Source organism: Panthera tigris, chromosome B4, assembly GCF_018350195.1.
Source record: "Panthera tigris isolate Pti1 chromosome B4, P.tigris_Pti1_mat1.1, whole genome shotgun sequence".
Lineage (NCBI taxonomy): Eukaryota > Metazoa > Chordata > Mammalia > Carnivora > Felidae > Panthera > Panthera tigris.
The window spans coordinates 139,984,508-140,007,648 of record NC_056666.1 but is presented as its reverse complement, the minus strand read 5'-3'; the positions used below and the strand labels follow the sequence as shown (position 1 = coordinate 140,007,648).

Below are 23,141 nucleotides of genomic sequence, written 5' to 3'. Positions count from 1 at the left end.
TTGTTTATTTTTGAGAGGCAGAGCATGAGTGGGGGAGGGGCAGAGAGCGAGGGAGACACAGGATCCAAAGCAGGCTCCGGGTTCCGAGCTGTCAGCACCAAGCCTGACGCGGGGCTCAAACTCACGAATCGCGAGATCGTGACCTAGGCCGAAGTCGGACGCTTAACCGACCCAGCTACCCAGGCGCCCCGAGTGTCTTCTGTTCTAATGAGGCGACTCTGGGTGGGCTCCCGGGTGAGCACTGGTCACCAGAAAGACCACGCCATGATTAGAAGCTGGGATTTTCACCCCTGCTCCCCATTCTCCAGAGAGGGGGACGGGCTGGGGGATCCAGTTAATAACTGATCACGCCGATGTGATAAAACCTCCATAAAAATCCCCGAAGTGTGGGCTCCGGGGAACTTGTCGGTTGGTGAGCACGTCCGTGTGCCGGGAGGGTGACGCGCCCCAAGTCCACAAGGACAGAAGCTCCTGTGCGCGGGACCCTCCCCGCACACACCCTGCACCTCTCCGTCTGCTGTTCGTCTGTGTCCTTCGTCGAACCCTTCCCTACGCGATCGACGGACGAATGGCGCCAGCGTTCCCCTGAGTTCTGTGAGCTGCTCGAGCAGGTTACCGAACCCCAGAAGGGGCTCACGGGAATGCCATCTGGAGCCGAGTCGGACAGAAGTCGTGGGCAACCCGGAACCTGCCAGTTGGGAATGGCGTCTGAAGAGGGGGGCAGTCTCGTGGGACTGAGCCGCTCCCTGGGGGATGGGACGCTGACTCCGGGCAGACGGTGTCAGAACGGAGTTCAGCTGTAGGACACCCCGTGGGGGCTGGAGAACAGGTCACTGCGGGGAAAAGCACCCACACATTTGGTGGCCAGAAGCGAAGTATTCTGTGAGCTCAGAGTAAGAGTAAAGGACAAACCGGAGAGCCTCCCTAGACACACAGATAAAAAGATGGTTTCGAAAAGGCAGGGATTTGGGGCGCCTGGGTGGCTCGGTCGGTTAAGCGTCTGACTTCGGCTCAGGTCATGATCTCACGGTCCGTGAGTTCGAGCCCCGCGTCGGGCTCTGGGCTGACGGCTCAGAGCCTGGAGCCTGTTTCGGATTCTGTGTCTCCCTCTCTCTCTGCCCCTCCCCCGTTCATGCTCTGTCTCTCTCTGTCTCAAAAATAAATAAACGTTAAAAAAAATAAAAAAATAAAAAAATAAAAAAAAATAAAATAAAAGGCAGGAGTTGCCAGATTGAATAAAAAGCAAGACTAACTCTGCCTACAAGAAACACACTTTTTTCTTTTTTAATATTTATACTTTTGAGAGAGAGAGAGACAGAGCATGAGCAGGGGAGGGGCAGAGAGAGAGGGAGACACAGAATCCAAAGCAGGCTCCAGGCTCTGAGCTGTCGGCACAGAGCCTGATGCGGGGCTCGAACCATGAGATCGTGATCTAGGCTGAAGTCGGACGCTTAACCGACTGAGCCACCCAGGCACCCCAACAAGAAACACACTTTAAACATAAAGACACAAACAGGTTAAGAGCCAAAGATGGAAAAGGCATACCACACTGATACTGATCCACAGAAAGCTGCAGTGGCCACATTAGCCTCCAATGGAGACTGAGAGGGACGTGCCAGGGACAACAGGGATGCTACGTAAAGTGACAGAGGGCCAGCTCATCAGACGTGCACACCGGACAGAACTAAAGGGAGACTAGAGTGAGTCACAATTACAGAGATTTCAACACGTCTAATGCAACAGTTAGCTCAACGAGCAGTCAGTAAAGATAACAGGAGTTTTACGGACACTATATCACATGCCCCGAGTGACATTTATTGAATGTCCAACCAACAAAAACAGAACACATGTTATTTACAGGTACACAGAACATTCATCAAGATCAACTGTTCCAGGACAATAAAGCAAACCTCCGTAAATGTGAAAGGTCTCCGATAAGAGGGGGACTGAACGAGAAACCAACAACAGAATGATATCTAGAAAAATCCAAAATATGTTCAAATCAACAACCCTTCTATATTAAGCCAAGGGTCAAAGACAAAAATCACAAGGACAGTAAAACAAATTTAATCGCAAAGGAAGCAGAGAGAGAAGAAAACAATAGAGAAAAGACATGAAATCAATGAAACCAAACACTGGTTCTTTGGAAAATCAATACAATTGACAAACTTCTACACAGACAAAGACAGACATCACCACCACCAGGAACGAAAGAGGGGTGCCACCTTAGACCTCGCACATGGTCAGGATGATAGGGGAATACACAAGCAACTGTATGACTACAAAATCGGCAACTTCTAGGAAACCGACAAACTCCTGGAAAGACACATTACCGAAACTCAATAGAGAGATGACCCGAATAGCCTTTAAGAAATTAAATTTGTGGGGCGCCTGGGTGACTCAGTTGGTTAAGCATCCGACTTTGGCTCAGGTCAAGATCTCACGGCTCGTGGGCTCGAGCCCCGCGTTGGGCTCTGTGCCGACAGCTCAGAGCCTGGAGCCTGCTTCGGCTCCGTCTCTCCCTGTGTGTCCCTCTCTCTCTGACCCTCCCCCACTCGTGCTGTCTCTGTCTCTCTCAAAATAAATAAACTTAAAAAGTTTAAAAAACAAAACAAAAATACCAGAATGATGAAATCAGCAAAACCCAGATTACAGGAAATTCTTCAGGAAACAACCCAGTTTCCTTAACAAACAAATTCCACTTGAAACCTGACCTGAACTAGCAAATCTATATAAAAATATTTTTTAGACAATGTGGGAAATTTGGATACCAGGTATGTGATATAGAGATTACTATTAGTTTTAAAGCTGTGATAAAGGTATTGCAGATACAACTTTTGAAAGAATGCTATCTTTTCAAGACACTTACTGAAACACGTCCAGGTAAAATAGGATTTCTGGTGTTTGCTTCAAAATAACTGAGGGGGGGATACAGCTAAACGAATGGCCACGAGCGAGCAGCTGCTGCAGCTGGGTGACGGCGCGTCCTAATCTCTCACTTCCGTGACAAGTATTTTAAGAAGGAAAAAAAAAAAACCCGATTAGACGGACTGCCGACTTTTCAAGAGAAGCAATGTGAACCAGGAGACAAAGGAATGGTACCTTCAAAGTTCTGAAAAAAGGCCAAACCAGAATTCAACACTCAGCAAAAATATTCCTGCAAAAACTGATCTAAAATAGAAACCCCGTCAGGCAAGGCAAACGCCGGATGTGCCTGTACTGAAGGAAAGGCGGACGGGGTTCCTTCAGGCGGGAATAACGCAGCCCCACAGGGAAGCTCAGTGACGCGGAGACGACGACAAGAATAATAAAAATAGTGGTGGGTGCTCGGTACGCCCCTCACACCTGGGGACCCGTGCTTCTCGAAACTGATCAGTGGAATCAACTAAAGCCATCAAGACACCCGCAAACCTACGCGCATGTGCATCGTGAATAAAAACCGTAGTTCACCCTGATAGCTCCCACCTCAACCCAACACCACAGATCCTTCTAGTCTCCCCCTTTCTGCATCTGTGGCTTCTTTTTCTGGCTCCCGCTATCCTTAAAGATTTGCCCATTTGCTCAATCCTACAACATCCAGAAAGTAGTTTCAGAATACTAACGCGGACCACCGAGGAAAAACAAGCGTTTGAAGTCGAGACGGTGATTTATAAACGTTTGTGTCCGGGCTTGTGGGTTTAGCACTGGGTCCAAGAGTTTCTTGGGTCGGTCTTCCCTCTTAAACGTAGTTATTTTATTCCTTTGAAACACAATTAGGTTCACTTGTTTCTGTCGATAACACAGCACAGAACTAGAACAGCAAAACCAAGATCTCGAGGAGGACATCACCAACGAGGCAAAACCAACAAGCAATTTCCTTCATTCCAAAACAGAAGCACAGAGAACAAACCAAAAACGTGTCCAAGGCCTACGTGTACGAGGTAGCAGCCCTGCACGGGACGGAGCCGCCCGGGGTCTGACACGATGGCAACCGCAAAGCAGCCGCAGGTATTCACTGGACGTCCGGAGGACGGCGTTTCCCGCCCCACGATAAAGCTGATGTGTGTCGGCGGTCCGAGGTGAGGTCCAAAGAGGCTGGAGCGGAACAAGCGGCCAGAAACTTCCTTCCGGGGCAGAGAGCTGCGTGGAACTGCTGGGAACAGACTAAACGGAGCAGCTTGGGGAGAAAAGCAGCAAAGGGTCGAGAAGGGGCCTCCGAAAGCCAGCCGCTGCTCCAGAGCGTCAGGACGAGGGCCTCTGGAATCCGCGTCGTCCGCGTCAGACCAGCCAGCGCTCCAGGGCGTGACCGGAGGTTCAGGACACAACTTGTGGTGTCGGAACTGCCATCCCCCTTCCCCGCGGGAGCCATGGAAGCACCGGCCCTGCAGAGTCCCACTCGGCAGCTTGACCGCTACCTGACCTCCGTCACGGGTCCCTCGAAAAGCCCCGTTCACAGGGCACGGCTGTCACCTGAGCCGATTCAGAGCTCGCTTTGTGACAAAAACCCTTTCCCCGGGGAGTCTGTTGAAAACAGCTGCCAAGGCCGCAGGGCCGGCTGGGGCCAGCAAGCGCCTGGTCACAGGTGTAAAGGGAAGATCCGGGGAACAAGAGGTCTACAGGGAGCTTTGAAAAACTCCGGCCAACTCCCAGGGATGCAGAGGACACGCATGTGCAGAACGGCGCATGAGCCCAGGAAAGATGTGAGCGGCCACCCCAACCCCTGCCCTCTGGCCGCAAGCAGAGGGTGAAGGTGACGACAGAGTGCTCCGGGACAGACGCACACACACAGCCCCCGGCAGGGACGGCAGACACACCGATTCGAGGCGTTTAAGGAGGTCTCGGACCAGGGGTGGGGGGTCGGGGGGAGGAAGTCTCGGACCAACTGACCATGAGGCTCACCAAGCAGAGACAGCAGTGGCCAAACGCTACAAAGAACACAGACTTTCTAGAATTAGTTCGGGAAAGCCATGGAAGAAATAGACTAAAACAAAACAAAACTCCAGCCACAAAAACAAACACGAGAGGGAGGAGGATCTGATGTCGTTTTCAACAAAATCAAAAGTATTACAAAACATGCAAAGAAGCAGGAAAGCATGGGCCATACACAGAGGAAAACAGTCAAAAGAAACTGTCCCTGAGAGGACCCAGATGTTAGACTTACTAGACAAAGACCTTAAATCGGGCATTATAAATGTGTGAGCTGAATTAAAGGAAACAATGTACACAGACGATGTATAAAACATATAACATCTCATCAAATAAACATCAACATACAGAGAAAAATCATAAAAGAGAACTAAGCAGGAATTACGGGATGTTGAACTGCAGGACAATGGACACATTCACTAGAGGAACCAGCACACTTGAAGGCAAGTCAGCGAGAACAGCCACGTGGAAAGCCAGCAGGGGAGCACGGCCCTCGACACACCTGCCCAACATGGCCCACGTGGCCAGAAAACACGGGTTACACTTCAAAGGGCTAAAACTATACAAGTGTCCTTCACCCACAATGCGGTTAGGTTATAAAACAATAACAGAAGGGAATTTGAGAAATCAATAAATGTTTGGAAATAAAAGCACATTTCTAAATGATCCGAGTGTCAGAAAGAAATTACAAGGGAAATTAGAAAGTATTTTCATCCAAATGAAAGTAACACACCAAAATTTAGATGTTGAAGGGCTCAGAGAGAAATTTATAGCTTTAAATACCTGTATTAGAAAAGAAGAGGGGTGCCTGGGTGGCTCAGTCGGTTAAGTGTCCGACTGCAGCTCAGGTCATGATCTCACGGTCCATGGGTTCGAGCCTCGCGTTGAGCTCTGTGGGGACAGCTCAGAGCCTGGAGCCTGCTTTGGATTCTGTGTCTCCCTCTCTCTCTGTCCCTCTCCCGCTCACACTCTCTCTCTCAAAAATAAATAAACATTAAAAAAAAATTTTTTTTTAATCTTCCCATAAAGAAAATCATAGGCCCGATTAATAGCTTTACTGGTGAATTTTATCAAACACTTACAGAAAAAACACTACCGACACTCCATGAATTCTTTGAAAACAGAAGAGGATGGAAGACTTTTCAGCAGAATGAGCAGGAAGAGGCCACACCACCTCCATACCAAAGTCAGGCAAAAACAGCAAGAAAGAACAGCTCACTACATACGCAAAGGAAGCCCCACATTTTTTCCCACAGTACAACAGGACTGCAGAGGAGGGGGCACCATGAAGCTAGAAAACGTCATGTGAGTCGTATCTCCTTACGTTTCAGAAAAGCCAGTATTATATAAAAACAAACGTGGCAGACAGAATGACAGGGTCTGCTGAGTTACACGGCAAGGAGGAATTCTTAACCAGGCTGCACGTGGAGTTCAGTAAGACCATCCTGGATTGTTTGGATGGACCCGGTGTGATCGCAAGGGTCTTTACAGCGAAAGGGGCAGGAGAGAGACAGGGAGTGACGCCTTCAGAAGGAGGGCCGCGTGACGTGGCCCCGTCGCCTCTGACGACGGGTGCCCATCGGCCGCGGAAAATGGGCGTCCTCCAGACAGCGTAAAAGGTGAGGAAACAGACTCACCACTAGCACCTCCAGAAAGAAAGGCAGCTTGCCGACAACACCTTGATTTCAAGCCCAGTGACACCCGTCTCAGATGTGACCTCCAAACTGATTTCAGCCAAGTTTGTGATAGTCTGTTAAAGCAGCACCAGAAAACTAATACGATAAGCGACAGAGAGAATTATGGCCAAATCTCACAAAAGGATGAGAGAAAAAATAACAAAGAGCAGAAAGCAGCCCCTAGGAGGCTCAGGTGGTTCACCTCTGACTCTTGATTTCAGCTCAGGTCATGATCCCAGGGTCATGAGATCGAGCTCCATGCTGACAGCACGGAGCCTGCCTGGGAATCTCTTCCTCTCTGCCCCTTCCCTGCTCATTCTCTCTCTTCCTCTCTGGGGGAAAAAAAAAAAAGGCAGCAAGCATCTCTACAGATCATGAAAGCCCATCAGAAAAACATAACCTCAAATCAAACTATATGAAAACTGTAATGTATTTCAAAAGAAACTAAAGGTATTTAAAAATAAAACAATGAACCACCTAAGTCAGGATAGGAGAATACAGAGATGAGATTATGGGTCCTAAGAAAATATTACAGGGCGCCTGGGTAGCTCAGTCGGTTGAGTGTCCCACTCTTGACTCCAGCTCAGGCCACGATCCCACGGCTCGTGGGTTCGAGCTATGCTGACAGCATGGAACCTGCTTGGGATTCCCTCTCCCTCTCTCTCTCTGCTCCTCCCCACTTGCCTACATACTTTCTCTCTCAAAAATAAACAAACAAACATTAAAAAGAAAAAAAGAATAAAAACTAAGCTAGAAGCACCATCAGAACAAGTAAACTCCACAAATGATCACTTAAGACAAACAGCAAAGAAAAATAATTTTTTTTTAACGGAAAAAAAAAAGAAGGACTAAAAAAGACTAGAGAAATGGACTGAAAGGCTGATGAGAAGATCCAACAACACACACGTAATGAGAGCCCCTCTCCTCCCTGCAAAGTCGGAGGGGACAAAGCAAGGGAACAGAACGCTGAAAACTTAAAAACCTTTCCTGAAGTAAAACTTGTGAACCTACATATTGACAGAGCAAGCCGTGTGGATGAGAATCCATGCCCAACAATTAACACTAAAAGAGAATGCCATTCTGGCCAAAAACAGAGTCACTTATATTGGAAAGTAAAATTATCATGCATTTGACAACAATGTTTTATGCTAGAAGAGAGTAACATATTTAAGATATTCAAAGGAAGAAAATGTGAGCCGAGGACTTTATATCCAGTCAAACTGACTTTTTAAAAAAATCTTTTAATGTTTATATTTATTTTTGAGAGAGAGAGAGAGAGAGAGAATGTGTGTGGGGGGGGGAGGGGCAGAGAGAGAGGGAGACACAGAATCCGAAGCAGGCTCCAGGCTCCGAGCTGTCAGCACAGAGCCCAACGTGGGGCTCAAACTCATGAACCGTGAGATCATGACCTGAGCCGAAGTCGGACGCTCAACCGACTGAGCCACCCAGGTGCCCCAGTCAAACTGACTTTCAATTGCAAAGGACACGTAAAAACTGTTATTGGGGCACCTGGGTTCAAGCCCCATGTTGGGTGTAGAGATTACTTAAAAATAAAATCTTTATTTTTATTTATTTATTTATTTATTTATTTATTTATTTATTTATTTTTAACGTTTATTTATTTTTAAGACAGAGAGAGACAGCATGAACGGGGGAGGGGCAGAGAGAGAGGGAGACACAGAATCGGAAGGAGGCTCCAGGCTCTGAGCCATCAGCCCAGAGCCCGATGCGGGGCTCGAACTCACGGACCGCGAGATCGTGACCTGAGCTGAAGTCGGACGCTTAACCGACTGAGCCACCCAGGCGCCCCAAAAATAAAATCTTTAAAACGCATTTAATATGCTTAAATTTAATATTATGCTTAAAATTAATATTAAATTTAATATGGGACGCCTGGGTGGCTCAGTCAGTTAAGCATCTGACTTCAGCTCAGGTCATGATCTCATGGTTTATGAGTTCAAGCCCCACATCGGGCTCTGTAATGACAGTACAGAGCCTGCTTGGGATTCTCTCTCTCTCTCTCTCTCTCTCTCTCTCTACCTACCCAATTTGCATGCTCTGTCTCTCTCTCTCTCAAAAATAAAAAATAAATACGTCAACAATAAAATCTTCAACTGGTCACCTTTGGAGGAAGATAGAAGATGGATTATTTTGAAACCTGGCAGAGAGAAGAGCCAAGCATTTATCTCGGGTGTCCTATGTGAACCCGAGCCCTAGATAAGCAAACGACGATGACAGGGTTCTCTTACTGGAAGTCCAGCTCATACACGCAGCTGCAGTAACGGCAGGAGCATCACCGTTTTGTCACCTGTCTGGAATTAACGCACGTCGTCCGTGCGTCGTTGGCTGCCAACATCGAAAAAGAAAGACATTGCGCGTTAGGCGTCTCCTGATGGACCACAACACCCCCGTGAAGGAGCCTTGCCGAGTCAAACCCGAATCCGATCAAACCTCTATATCCAACTACCCCTTTCCAGGAAACCAGGGAGAGATGACACTACACGGGAGGACCGCCATCAGCAAAATCCAGACTGTGAGAACCACAAGCCCAACCACAAAAAACTTCCGCGGGAGGTGGGGGGCGAGCTACAGATAATACTGAAATGCCATCTAAGTCAACAGGCAGAACTTAACTAGGACTTGGAGGTACGTGATTCGGTCACAAAACTACGAAGAAAAGCAAGGACGGACTTGCCACAAAAGCCAGGCTGGCAGTTACTTCAGTCAGGACGGCGGGGGGCGGTGGGGGAGACACGGATGAGGGGTCTGGGGAGCCAGCAGAAGTCCGTTTCTTGACCCAAGTGATGGTCACAAAAGTGTCCACCTTATAACAACCCATCAAACCACACGCTTACTTCCTGGTTTCTGCGTCTGCGCTATACTTTAAAAAGGTTTAAAAACCCAAACCGTATGAAACCATGTTGACGAGGGTGCTGTGGTGTTGGTTCCAGGGGCCAACAGACTGGCAGAGACTGGAGAGCCCGGGGACAGGCCCACGCACGAGGTCTGCACACGGCAGACTTTTGACGCTGGAGACGCTGGAGAGCAGCGAGCAAGGAGGATCTTTTAAATACATGGGGCCACGACAATTAGATGTCCGTGTGGAAAAAATGACACCTGACCCTAGTTCACGCCATCCCCCAAATCGACGGTCACGCTAAAGGCAAAACGATAAAGAACGGAAGATGGAAAAACATTCTTACGACCTTGACTTAGAGCAAAACAGAACTACCAAGGGAAGATGGACAAACCAGGCCACATTAAAATTAAGAAACTTAAAAATCAAGGAAATACAAATGAAATCCAGAACACCATACACCCTGTAAAGCGGCCACACACACACACACACACACACACACACACACACTGAGCCGACAGCGCCAGGGGCCGGACTAGGACACGCAAGCCCAGCCACCCTGGAACACACTGCAGCCCCCCACGCTATCGTGTGACCAGTCACAGGGTCACGCCCACAAGATGCCTGGAGACCTGCAACAAAGGACAAATCCAAAAACGTTTGTGGCAGTAATCACAGAGGTGTGAGTGGCTCCCGACCGCAGATAACATGTTGCGATAGATCCGTGCGTGGGATAGCCCAGAGCCACGACAACGAAGAAACTGTCATAATATCCAGCAACCACGACAGTGAGCAGAACACGCACTGCATGACCCCCGTTTATGAACGACAGTGGCACAGGCCCGGAAAACAAGGGACTTTGGCACTGGGGAGCACGGGGGTGGCGTCCATCCCTCGAGCTGGTGACGATTCACAGAGATGAGCACTTGTCCGCGTGTCTTATGCTTCACGACACAAGACTTACACTCTGGAAATCACCCACACAGCCCCGGCAGCTGCCCCCCAGTGCCCACCACGGCTGCCTTCCTGGCGCACGGGAGGTCGGCCAGGACCGTGCCCGGTGCAGGTGGCCGCCCACACAGACACACGTCTACAAGGGGATGCGCAACTTAACTGCAGTCATCGTGAAAGGCTTTCACTTTCTATTTTATACAGTCCTCTGTTGCTTGACTAATTTTGTGCATATTATTTCATAATCATAAGTAGCAATGATATTGCTAATTTAAGAAAACCACTGTCATCTGATCTAGCAGCTTACTACTAAAGAAAATCAGCTTGTCCTACTATTTTGGTACAAATTAAAGGGGAAAAAAAGAAGCGTGTTATCTTTGGTTTTCAAACCACAAAAGGATTATGCTACTGTGGCAGTTTTGATCAGTCTGCATAGATAAAAAGGACCAGTAGGTTTTTGCCACCTACCCCTGGAGAGGATTTCTCTGGATGGTTCTGACCCTACTCTCCAGCAAACAGAAACAGGGTGACCAATGACAACGTGTCAAACCCAGAATCCTTCTAGAACAAACTTCATCACCCTGTCCACGGCTGGCTGCCGCTGCTTGCAGCCCAGGGCCCCCGGGCCCCCGAGATAGGAGGCCGTCCCAGGTCTCTGCAGCCCCTGGGGCTCCCTGATGCTGACTGAACATTGAGCGATTAAGGAAGCGATGGCCCCCTCGGAAGGTGCGACAGCAATCTCAACTTCCAGAGCGATGGAAGGGTGGGGGGAGACAGAAAGAAGGCACCCCAAAACCAAAGTTCCTTCAACTTACGGTACGTTTCTTAGCTTCAAAGACAAAAATACCAAAAAGTAAACGGTAGCTTCAGAGGTTCCTTTCCATAGGCTAGACAAAGTAAGACGTATGGACGTGCTCGGACTCAGAGAAGTTGCTGTTCTTTTACCAACGGGACGAAAGAAACCACCTTCCAACTCCACGGCGCTGAAGTCCAGAGCAGAGTCAGCGTCCGGGGGGCAGAGCTGCCCGGCTGTCACCCCGGGCCGCTTGCTAACACAGCCATCTGTTTACTGATCTCAGACACTCTGGGCGCCAAACAGCCATTTTAGTATTTTTCATTTCTCACAGCCACATCGAAACATATGAAACGAACACCACTCCGAGATACCAGGTCTCACTGGGTCGGGCCGGCAAAGACTGGGTGCCGGACACACCCTCCGTCTGCGAGGCTGTGACAAGCCTTCAGGGGACCACACGCTTGGAGGGGAATCTGGGAACCCCTGCTACAGTGACATCCTTGGACGCAGCAATCCCACCGCGAGGACCAGACCCCAAAGACAGCCCTCATGCAATATAAAATAACACCTGCCAAGGCTGGTGACTGCAGCGTCCTACCGAGGCCGGACCACCACTCCAACACCCGTCGGGAAGGACGGACACATTCATAGGTGCCGAAGAGAACAGCGAGGCACACACGCAGCGTAAGAGTACCTGCTACCTTTTATGAAAGACCAGCCGGGAGCTACACACAGACGTGTAAATACTTGGCTTTGCGGGACAAAGCAGACACAAAGATGACCGCCTGTAAACAGTAGAGGAAACAGGGACGGGGTGGAATTTCTGACGTCTTCCATAGGATTTTGACTTTTGAGCCGGGTAATTATTTTGAACGTAAAAATAAAATCTAAAACTTCCTCATCTGAAACAAACAAACCGAATTTTTTGTATCAAACGAGCAACATAATGACAGACAAAAGAATATCCATCAAGAGGCTTGTTTTAAAACGCACTGTTTTATTACTAATACGTACTAAGAACAAAAGGAAAACCCTCAAAAACAAAAGCACCTTATGGGGGCCTGGCTGGCTCAGCTGGAAGAACACGGGACTCTTGATCTCAGGGTTGTGAGTTCGAGCCCCACATTGGGTATAGAGATTACTTAAAAATAAAATCTTAAAAACAAACAAACGCGAAAGCACCTTAAACTCGGCTAAGTAGTGTCGTTAGTAGTAACCCAGTATTGGTTTTTTTTGTTTTGTTTTGTTTTTTTTAATTTTTTTTTTCAACGTTTTTTTTTTTTTTTTTTTAATTTATTTTTGGGACAGAGAGAGACAGAGCATGAACGGGGGAGGGGCAGAGAGAGAAGGAGACACAGAATCGGAAACAGGCTCCAGGTTCCGAGCCATCAGCCCAGAGCCTGACGCGGGGCCCGAACCCACGGACCGCGAGATCGTGACCTGGCTGAAGTCGGGCGCTTAACCGACTGCGCCACCCAGGCGCCCCGTAACCCAGTATTGTAACATCACACCCTATTTCATGTATACTTGTCCATAAAACAAGTAATTATGCCAATGATATTAAGAATCAAGATTTTTGGGGCGCCTGGGTAGCTCAGTCGGTTGAGTGTCCAACTCTTAATTTCGCCTCAGGTCACGATCCCAGGTTGTGGGACTGAGCCTCGCACTGGGCCCCAGGCTGCGCATGGAGTCTGCTTGGGATTCTCATTCTCTCTCTCTCTCTCTCCATCTGCCCCTCCCCACCCCACAAGCCTGTGCACGCACGCTCTAATTTAAAAAATGTATGTATACAAATCAAAGAAATTAAGTAAAACTTTAAAATAATTTCAAATCTGTACTGAAAAACTCAGGATGATCTTACAATGTTTTAAAAAAATGTTTCATAGTTCTGTCCACGAGACAGGTGCTTAGAGCAGCAATCATGCGCAAACACAGTGAACACATCCAACACCCAGGTCTCGGCTTCTAAACACTTTTCTGCACTAACAGGGAGCAAAGCACTTTGGAGCAGTGGCTGATGGCAGGTCGGGAGAGGGAAGGAAAGGGCCAGAGAGGTGCTCTCACAAAGATGCCGAGTGAGGGGCAGGGGCCACATCGCGGGGGCTCACAGCTGCTCAGCTATCACCGCGTGAACGCCGAAACACAGAAGACATTAATAGACTCTAATGCAATGAGTAAATAAAAATCCATCAGTCTGCACTGATACTCAAAACAGAAAAAGGAAAAACAAAAGTGTTTGCCACGGTGAAGGTATGACCGTCTGCCCCCCTGACGAGCGGTGATAAAGGGAGAGGGCCCGGCGTCTGTCCCCTCTTCCCAGGATGCCCGGGTGAGAGGGACACGGATAAAATACACAACATAAGGAAGCCGGCCTCGGTGGCAGGACGGCCTCCGAGAACGGCGCGGCAGGCGGCATCCCCCTTGGGAGAACGTGCAGCCCGACTCCCACCCTCTTCCCGCCAGATCACAGCACACGGGGAGCCAAGTTAAATGACACAGTGCAAAACAGATCCCGAACACGAGGCACTCACAAGACGACCGTCCTAGCCTCTTCAAAGAGTCAATGTCGCGGAAAACAACTGGGGTGTGGGGGGTATTATTCCAGAACAACAGACACTAAAGAGATATGACAGCCAATGCAATGACACACAGTAGGCTCTGGTTTGGAGAAATCAGCTACTGGTTTCAGAGCGGCCGGCCCACGGGTGCGAAGAGACCACTGTTCCACGTTCTAGACGTGATCAGCGATGGTGCTGCTGGTCACACAGAAGAGTCTCCTTTTGCCTTTTCTTGGGAGAAAAGGGCATTTAGGGGTGAAGCGCTGGAAAACACGCAATTGCCTTTGCAGAAGTGCGGCCAGCGCCAGAAGGGCCGAAGGTGGCGGTGATGGCGACACGCCGCCAAGCGCTGTCAGAAACTCCACACGTAACCTTGAAAACACTGAAGCGTATTTGCATCCAGCCCTCCGTGAGCCGTCCAGCGCCCAGGGAATCAATGAGCCACAGGGACAGCCCGCCCGGTTCACACCTGGACACGACCGTCTTCCCACAAGGTCATAAACCGGGACCAGGTGCACGTGGGCGAGTCACTTTACACACCCCGAGCGGGAGTAACCGTAACCGACACGTTCTAGGGCTGGACACAGCACCACGCGCCTCAAAGCCGGAAGTTCCACCAGGGCCGCTGCGCTCACACAAAGGAAAAGGATCATCCAGTACCAGCTCCACGGATGTGGGGGACAGATCCGAGAGCACAGACAGCTGCTAAGGGTTAACCTCAGAAACCCAGAACCAGAGCCCTTCCCGTGAGACGCGGTCGGACACGGCGATAAGGCTACCTTGGAAACAAAGCACATTCCAAAGCAAGCAAACAGACTGTGCTAAGGTCAGCCGGTCCCCGTGCTGTCCCTGAAACGTTCTGGGTGGCAGACCAGGGCTCCTTGGTCGGTTCCGCTCACTCGTCTCGTGGGTCCCCTTTACCCAACACCAGCACCCTCGCTCGCTGCCTCCCCCTTCCCGTGCGGTCCAGGGCGGTCCCGCGAGGCACAGGCTGAAGCTGCTAAGAGTCCTGAAAGCGTCCTTTTACCTACAGGATGTGGAACACGGCCTCTGTGACAGGGAGACCGGAGGCGTCCGGGAAGAGCTCCCTGCTCCCGACGCCGCTCCCGCGAGTGGAGAGCAAGCGAGCAGACCCCGAGGGGACGGTCAGTTTGCGGCGGCCGTGGGTAAAACGCAGCCCCTCACGCTTCACCTCTGTGGGGGCGCTGAAGCAGGACAGAGCACGTGCGGGGCCACCCAGACGGAAGAGCCATCGCACGGAGGGCACTCGGGTGGGCCAGCAGGGCACAGCCCCCTCACCCCACTCCCCAGCCCAGGAGCAGCGGTCTCCAGGGCACTCGGACCGCTGGGGAAGGGCCGGGTGCGGCCGCGGACGGGCCTTCACGCGGCAGGTGCCCACGAGGGGCGCAGCCTACCGCACACCGGGCGGGACCCGCGGGACTTGGGCTCAAGCAGACGGGTCAGCCTCTCCGCCACGCTGCCCCTTCTTCCTCGGGGTCTCCGTCTGTAGCCCCCAGACCCCTGGGCTCGGACTCCGTCCAAGAAGGGGTCTTCCCGGAACGTACTTCTCAAGCAGAAACTGCCCTCACCTCTGCCTGCACCTGCCTGTATTTTCTTGGCCGGGCCTTCTTCTCTGGTGTAAGTCTATGCCCAGCGTCACCGCTCAGGTCTCCTTTTCAAAACCACTACTGCCCCCCGCAGGTAGAACCCTGCTAGGTACCGCGTGAGAGGCCGGCACACCTCACAGTCAAGCACCTGTCCCTCTCAGGAACCCCTGCCTCAGAAACACGGAGCACGAGAAGGAAAGGCTTTATTTTTCTCCCAGCAACGCTTCCAGAATTTGAACTACCCACAGCTCGTTGTCAAATAACCGGCAAGGAAGTGGTGTGAGCTATTTCAGAATGAAGAAAAATCCGGGCGATGGAAAGCGGGGTGAGGGAGAAGGGCAGGAAAGACAGGGCTGTACCAAGGGTGAGCCCCTGGAAGGGGAGAGGACCGGAACCCTGTGGAGTCCAGACCCCGAGGCCGCAGGACGGTCGGGGCCGGCGGCGCACTGTGACATTTCCGCGCAGCTAAATTCAGTAAAACGCAGAAGGTAAGTGAGAGCCACGGACTCCGGCTGCTTCTGTTCTCAAGCCCCGAGATTCAAGTAGTGTCTTCAACGCCAAACAGTAATTAGAAAAAAGGCAGTCCGGCCTCAAAACGGTGTGTCGTGTGCAGAGAATGCTGGTGAGGAGGAGTCCAAGGGGCCGCTCGCCACCCGTCCGAGGCCCCCCGCACCAGGTCCGCGCCACGCCCGGCGTCACGCACCTGCTTCCCTCCCCTCACCACGCGATCATCGCCGCGAGGGAGTCAGACCGCAAGTCTGGAGACCACAGGAGCTGGCGCCAGGCAAGGAAAACCACGACACGAGGTGCAGAGAGGCCTCCCCTGCCGCTCAGTCTCCAGACTCTGCACCGTGGGGACGGGGTCCGGATGGCAGGTCCTCGCGCTGCCTCTGCTCCGTGAACCCTGCGTGCCGCTGCACCACAGCGGAATGGGATTCAATCAACTGCTCCAATAACTTACTTTAAATCTCCCTCCGAGCTGTTAGGACGTTCTTTCCGCAGCCTGTGTTTTGCGCCAACCTCCTTACTTGCACGCAGGGACATTAGAGAACAGTGTTTTCACACCCAAAATACCAGGAAGCGCCAGAACGGTATCAGGAAGGGGTAGCTGTCAAGGAGACTACCTGTCAGGTAGACTGAGTCCAAGCTCCCTTCTGACACAGGAGGCTGACCGGGTCCCATGGAACTTCTGAGGACGCCCAGAACTTCTCTTACCCCGTGCTAGGTCTTTCAGCGAGAAAACATTAAGCAGATATGCCCCGAGCAAGGGTCAGGGAGGTGAGCACAGGGACGGGCGCCAACACCCCACAGGAAGCCCTCCAAGGAGATCGAGTTCAGCTCCTGTGAGCACTTTCCTCTCAAAAGAAAACTTTGTTGAGTGACCAAAATTAACTCCTAAGTGAAATCTGACTTAGTCAAAGCACTTTTTTAAAAACTCCAACTAACTCCTTCCAAGCCTCCCAATTTTATCACCACAATACAGACAAAACAAACATTAATATTTCTAATAAAAAGTCACCAGGATGCCCTTGCCCTAACGAACTGGCCTCGTTCAAGCCTGAAAAGCATTTTTTTTTTTTAAACCATGCACTCGATTTACTCAGAGTTGACTTCAAAACAAATAACTTCCCTTTTTTACAAAAAGAAGAATGCCAACAGAAGCTGGTCCTGATGCCTGGCGGAGACCTCTTCCAGAGAGGCGCGCGGGGTCCCCGAATGTCACCCCAAACCCGCCACCCGCGGAGGGAGCCGGGGGGGGGGGGGGGGTCGCCAGGGCTGGGCTGGGGGAGCCCCCGCGCTGCAGGCGCTGCGGGACAGAGACACAAATGCCCGGGTCCGGGTCCAGACCAACAACCACAATTGAAACCCGTGTGAAATTACGCTTTGCCATTTGATTCCTACCTTACTGATTAAATCTGAACGGCGGTGCCCAGAGACACTACGACCGAGGGCCCCGCAAGCATGTGCCTCCTAAGACACTAGGACGACCGGCCGTCTCTTCCTGGAAATACCCCTGAAGACGAGCTACACCGAGAAAAAACCCCAAATGCGATTTGTAGGGCAACTCGCTGTGGTGATGGGGGCCAAGCGCTGGGAGAAGGCGTGCCCAGGACCCCCGGCCCCCGGCCCCGCACCTCGGGGCTCCGCACCCCGTCCCGGCCGCACCAACTTTCTACCACTTGAGATGTTTTGTCAACAAAATCCTGCCGTCCGGAAGACGCGTCTCGGGCGCAACCGGCGCGGCCCGCCACACGCCAGCTGTCAGCCGGGGGGCCGGGGGGCGCAGGGCGCGGGCCGGGGTCGCGGGGCCGGGGCCGGGGGTCCCGGGGGCGGGGGGCGGGGTCGGCGTCGACCCCAGCCCTCCGGGCACCGCGGCCGAGTCGGGGGCGCGGGCGGGGTCCAGGCCACCGCAGGCCGCGCCCCCAAAGCCGCCCCCGGCCCGGCGCAGACAATGTCGCGGCGCCCCCAGCCCCCCAGCCCCGCAGCCCGACCCCGACCCCACTTCGACCCCCGTCCCCTGCCCCCGTCCCCGTCCCGGACCCCGACCTCCGACGGCGCACCGGGACGGTCGGGCCCGGGGCGCGAGCTCGCGGCCGAGGCACAGCCCGCTTCGGCCGCCCGCCGCGCACTCACCGCGGGCGCTGGGCTCGGGGCGGCGCGGCTCCCGCCCGGCTGCGGACGACGGCCGGCGCGGGCGGACGCTCCCATTCATTAGCCGCGGCTTTGTCTGCCCCCGCCGGCCCCTCCCGCCGCCGCCGCCGCCGCCCGCCCGCCGCCCGCGACGCCGCCGGACGCTGCGCCCCTCCCAGAGCCCCGCGCGGCGCGGGGCGGGGCCGGGGGCGGGGCCGGGCGGGCGGGCGGCACCAGGGAACCCAGGCGCGACTGTCGGGGCGAGCCCGAGCCGAGCGCGCAGGCGCGGTCTCCGCCCCCGCGCCCGGCCGGAACGACCACGCAGGCGCGGCCCCGCCCCCAGGCCGGAGCGGGCTTGCCACGCAGGCGCAGTCCCCGCGCGCCGGCCCCGCCCCCGGGCTGCTGCGGACCGGCCTCTGAGGCGCCGATTCCGCACGCCGGCCTTGTGCCCGGGCCCGGCTGAGCCAACGGCGCAGGCGCAGTCCTCTCGCGCCGGCCCGGTCCCCGGGCCCGACTGGGCGACGGCGCAGGCGCAGTTTGGGCGTCCCGGCCCCGCCCCCGGGTCGGCTGGCGGGTGGGCGGCTGGAACGTCTGCGGGCGGTGGCGGGTCTGGCGGCCTGCGCCGCATTCCTGGGTCGCCTGTTGGCGGCGGCCCGCTCGCGGTGGCCCGGCGCCCGGCCCGTCCTGCAGCAGAGCCGCGGAGCCTCGGGGCGGGGACCCCCCCCCCCCACCTGCGGCGGGCGCGGGGCCGACCTTCCCGCGGGGCCCACGGTCGCGGGACGGCCGCGCCGGGAGCCCGGCTTACCCTGAAGCCGCGCCGAGTGTCCTCCTTCGTGCATGGTGCTGCGAGGGCTGCCGCGGCTTCGTGCGCCGTGCGTCTAAGCCCTTAATTCTAAGACGATAAGGTGCTTCCATGCGCGGCCTCGCTCACTGCAGCACGGGGATTAAAACTTAAGCCCTGCGGGGGGCCGGGGAAAGACCCTCTGTGCAGCGCCCGGCGCCCCGGCGACCTCGTCCTGAGCAGCCCCTCGGGGGAAGGCCCGGCGCCAGCAGGTGCTGAGCGCGCGGGAACGCGGGCGGGCTTCGGGGTGTGTACGCCTCTGGACGTGTAATGTGCAGTTGCCGAATACAGACTTGTGTGCGGGCCGCACAGATGGTGCACACTGAATTTACCTTGTGTTGTGCGAACGTGAGACAAGCGTGCACTTTACAAAGTCTGAACGATTAGGTGAGTAGGCTGTGCCCGCTCCCGCCCAGCGCCCGGCACGCCTCCACGACCCTCTCCTCCCGGGCTGCGCCCTCTTGGGCCGTTCCTTCCTCTCCAGCCTCGGCGGGTGGGGGCTTGACTTCCGTGACTGAGCGAGGCCGACTGGCCTTAGGACCTTCACAGACCCGCTGTAACGCGCTTGTCTGCTACCAAACCCCAATGGCAGCGACTGATTTCTTCTGTTCTCGCTGATGGGTCCCACCTTCTAGAATGCTGTTGGCACAGAGTCCTGGTGGACCCTTGTCATACAGCTCAGGGGGCAGCATACGTATTATGGCCACCGTCCAAATCCAGCCAGCCGTCTGGTTTGTTTGTTTTGTTTTTATGGCCTCGGAGCTAAGAATATTTTCTCACTTTTCAATGGCTGGGGGAAAATCAAAATAAGAATAATATTTCATGACGTGAAAATTACAGGAGATTCAAACGTCAGTGTCCTGATGGAGTTGTACTGGAACAGGACCAAGCCCGCCCACTCACGTCCTGCCTACAGCAGCTTTCCCAAGGCACAGGCCAAGTTCAGGAGTCGAAAGAGACCCGTGACCGCAACAGCTATGAATACCTGCTATCTAGCCCTTTGCAGAAGTTGCGGACTCCTGCTCTGGATGAATGAACAGCCTCCTGCCTCATCCCTGCTGTGGTCACCTGTCTACTGACACCCTCGGGGGGCTCTCTGTTTCCCCCAAAGCCAGAGTTCTTACAGTCGAGGTGACCAGGCCCGCACTGCCCTCCCTCGCTGACCTGACTCCAGCCACACTGTCCTCTGTGCCCCACCTCAGGGCCTTGGCTCTGGCTGTTCCCCCCAACCGGAAAGCTTTTCCTCAATTGTGGCTGCCTCCCCCCTCACCTCTTCAGGTCTTTGCCCACATGTCACTGTACTGGGGAAGCTCTCTCTGACCACTCTGTGAGGCACGACCCTCCCCTCACCCCCTCTCCCAGCTTCGTGGCCGGCCTCCCTGACTACAATCAATGCTCCGAGAGCGGAGGGCCTTGTTTGTCGTGTGCACTGACGTGTGCCACCCAGCACGAGAAGACCAAGCACGTCCTAAGTCGTGGCAGATGTTGACTGAGTCCCCACGACTGCCAGGAACCAAGCTAGGTGGGGACGTGAAAGGTTTGCTAGCAGAACGGCAGCGACTCTTCGTCCCTCCTACAGGTCAGCCAGGTGTGGCCCGCGCTGACCCTTCGTAGGAATGATTGAGTCCACATGGCGGCCGTGTAACTTAATGCCTGAACGGGACACTCTGGGCACGAAGTGGAGTGCTACTTCTAGTGGCGAAGCCAGCACCAGCACAAACTGGAACTGTCCCAGTGAGTCGGGATGCACGGTGACTGCATTGAACGGCTGTGTCCATCCATTTAGTAAATCTTTGATGAGCACTTTCCACCCTGTGCCAGACTGGGGCAGGGTCGAGAGGTGAGGGCTGGCGGCAGGTGGACGCCAAGCCTGGCCTGGGAGGGGGAGCTGCGGCCGCCGGGGTGCAGTTGGACAGTGACAGCAGCCGAACCCCAAAGCTCTGTACTCCGGAATCGACGTGCTCTCAGTACTCCCCGCATCCGGGTGTCTCCATTGCTGCTCCCCCCGGGACCTCTCAGGCCTCCTGGGGTGGGGGCTGGAACGGAGGCTGCAGGGCCCCCGGGACCAGCAAGAGGGAGCGCCCCTGCGGCCACCACCTGTGAAGTGTTTCATCTTCCCTTCGCTGTTAGAGGCTAGAGAACTCCAGACCACTGACGTAGATGTGTGAGGGTGTCCCCACAGTTTGCCTCCGGGGACTCTTGGCCTGGAGTGACCTTCCTTTTTGGGGGTAGATGAGCTTCCGGAAAGCCTGCCATGCAGCCCTGAAACCTCGGAGCTGTGCCAGATCGTTCTTGCCTTGGTGACGTTGATGTCATGATGCCGCCAGCCTGGGGAGTGACGCGGCCAGAAACAGGAAGGTGCAGAGGCCCCTGGCACAGAGTAGGTGTGCCGTGAACACTGGCTGCCTCTAGCTGACATCAGGACAGGCGACCCAGTGTGCCCGGGGCCACCGCCCCGCCCCCAGCCCCCAGTCCCCAGCCACAGCCCTGCCGCTGAGACCTCGGGGCTTCCCTTTCCCCACCTCTCAGGTGATGTAGTGAGGGGCATGAGGACGGCGTGAAGCAGGAGGGTAGGAGTTGTGCCCGCTGGAACCCCCACACCTCCAGACCTGCCCCTCTGCTCCGAGGGTGGACGGGTCCTGTTCAGGTAGGGGCCCAAAGGGGGAGGCACCTGGCTGGCTGGGAAAGTGAGGACGAGGAAGCAGCTGGGAATAAGCCCTGGGAGGCTCCATTGGGGTTTGGCCCCTTCCTGGGGTGTAGAAGAGGGGAGTGGAGGAGAACTGGGGATGACCGTGTCAGGTCGCTCATGGTGCGGGGAGGTGCTGAGGTGATGGTCCAGGGGGTGGACCGTGGCATCTCCAGCAGACCCTGCAGGGACCTAAGGAGAGAAATGCCAGAATTGGCAAGGGACCCAGGCAGACAGGAGCTGCAGATGGGGCACCAGCAGCAGTGATGACCTCAGGGGAAATGGAGTGAAAGCCGGAAGCTTACAGCAGCGCCTACCTGGAGGGGCCTTGTGGCTGGGATGGGGTCCTAGGGAGCACACAGGGCATCAAGCACCAGGGCCCTGGGCCAGGAACCAGCTCCCGTGGTTCCTTACAGCTTCCTTACAGGAACCAGTAAGCCGAGCAGGAAGAGGCCAGATCAGGAAGGGGCTTGAGGGTCTTCCAAGGTTGGAGAGGGCAAGGGTCCAGGGAGGGGGAGAGGCGGTAAAGCCAGACTGGATGGTGACATAACCCCGGGGGAGCAGCTGTGGCTGCTGCTGGAGGGAGCCGCGGGAACCCAAGAGGCGTCCTAGATAAGAATTCGGAAGGGATGTGCCGGTGGGAGCAGACCCCGAGTGGTGCAGGGACTCGGGTGGACGCCCGCACTGGCCCCGGCCTTCGCTCGGGAGGACACCAGCCTGCGGCAGCTGGCTCCATTTTATCTTCCAAGGTGGAAATGGCTTTGCAGTTTATGGCCATTTCTAGGGTTGCCGGATGTAGCAAATAAAAGTACACATGTTGTGTGGGACATCTTCACACTAAAAAATGACTTATTTGAAATTTGAAGTTTATCTGGGTATACCGTATTTCCTCTAGCAAATGTAACCATAACAGGTATAAATAATCCAGCTAACACGAAAATAAAAAGTGAGAACTCTACAATCCCACCCCAAAAGGGTAATCTCAAAAGCAATTTGATGTGTATCTTGCCCAGGTTTCTTTTTTTTTTTTTTTTTTTTTTAATGTTTATTTTTGAGAGAGAGAGACAGGGCGTGAGCAGGGGAGGGGCAGAAAGAGAGAGGGAGACAGAGAATCCGAAGCCAGCTCCAGGCTCTGAGCTGTCAGCACAGAGCCCAACACGGGGCTCGAACTCATGAACCGTGAGATCATGACCTGAGCCTAAGTTGGATGCTCAACCAACTGAGCCACCCAGGCACCTCTTACTTCCCCGTTTTAAAAGTTGTATTTAGTTGGATGTACAGAGAGAGATGAGTCCACATCATCTGCTCTTGAACCAGAAGTCCCTGGTGTTATTTTTTCGTTTTACTTACGTAACTATTTCTTCAACGTATTTTTACAACGGCTTTCTTAAGATATAATTCACATACCATACAATTCACTCATTTAAAATGTACGATTTAATGGTTTGTAGTGTATGTGTGGGGTTGTGAAACCCTCACCACTCAATTGTAGAACACCATCATCCCCAAAGAAACCCCATACCCATTAAAAGTCAGTCCCCATTTCTTCCTCCCCTGAGGCCCGACAACCACAGATATGCTTTCTGTGTCTATAGATTTGCCTATCATTGACATTTCACATAAATGGAATCAT

At 53.7% G+C, this 23,141-nt stretch overlaps 1 protein-coding gene across 2 annotated transcripts in view; it reads right to left on the bottom strand.

The window, feature by feature from the left end:
- The window catches only part of ZBED4 (zinc finger BED-type containing 4), a 29,971-nt gene extending 11,163 nt beyond the window's left edge, over positions 1–18,808 (bottom strand). Inside the window, exon 1 of one of the 2 annotated variants that reach the window (XM_042993566.1) lies at positions 18,787–18,808. The gene's annotated coding sequence lies outside the window, so the exon portion shown is untranslated. Of the gene's footprint in view, positions 1–17,984; positions 18,097–18,786 lie in introns of those variants that run through there. The other variant, XM_042993565.1, reaches the window with a different exon arrangement.
- Between the last annotated feature and the right edge of the window lie 4,333 nt (positions 18,809–23,141).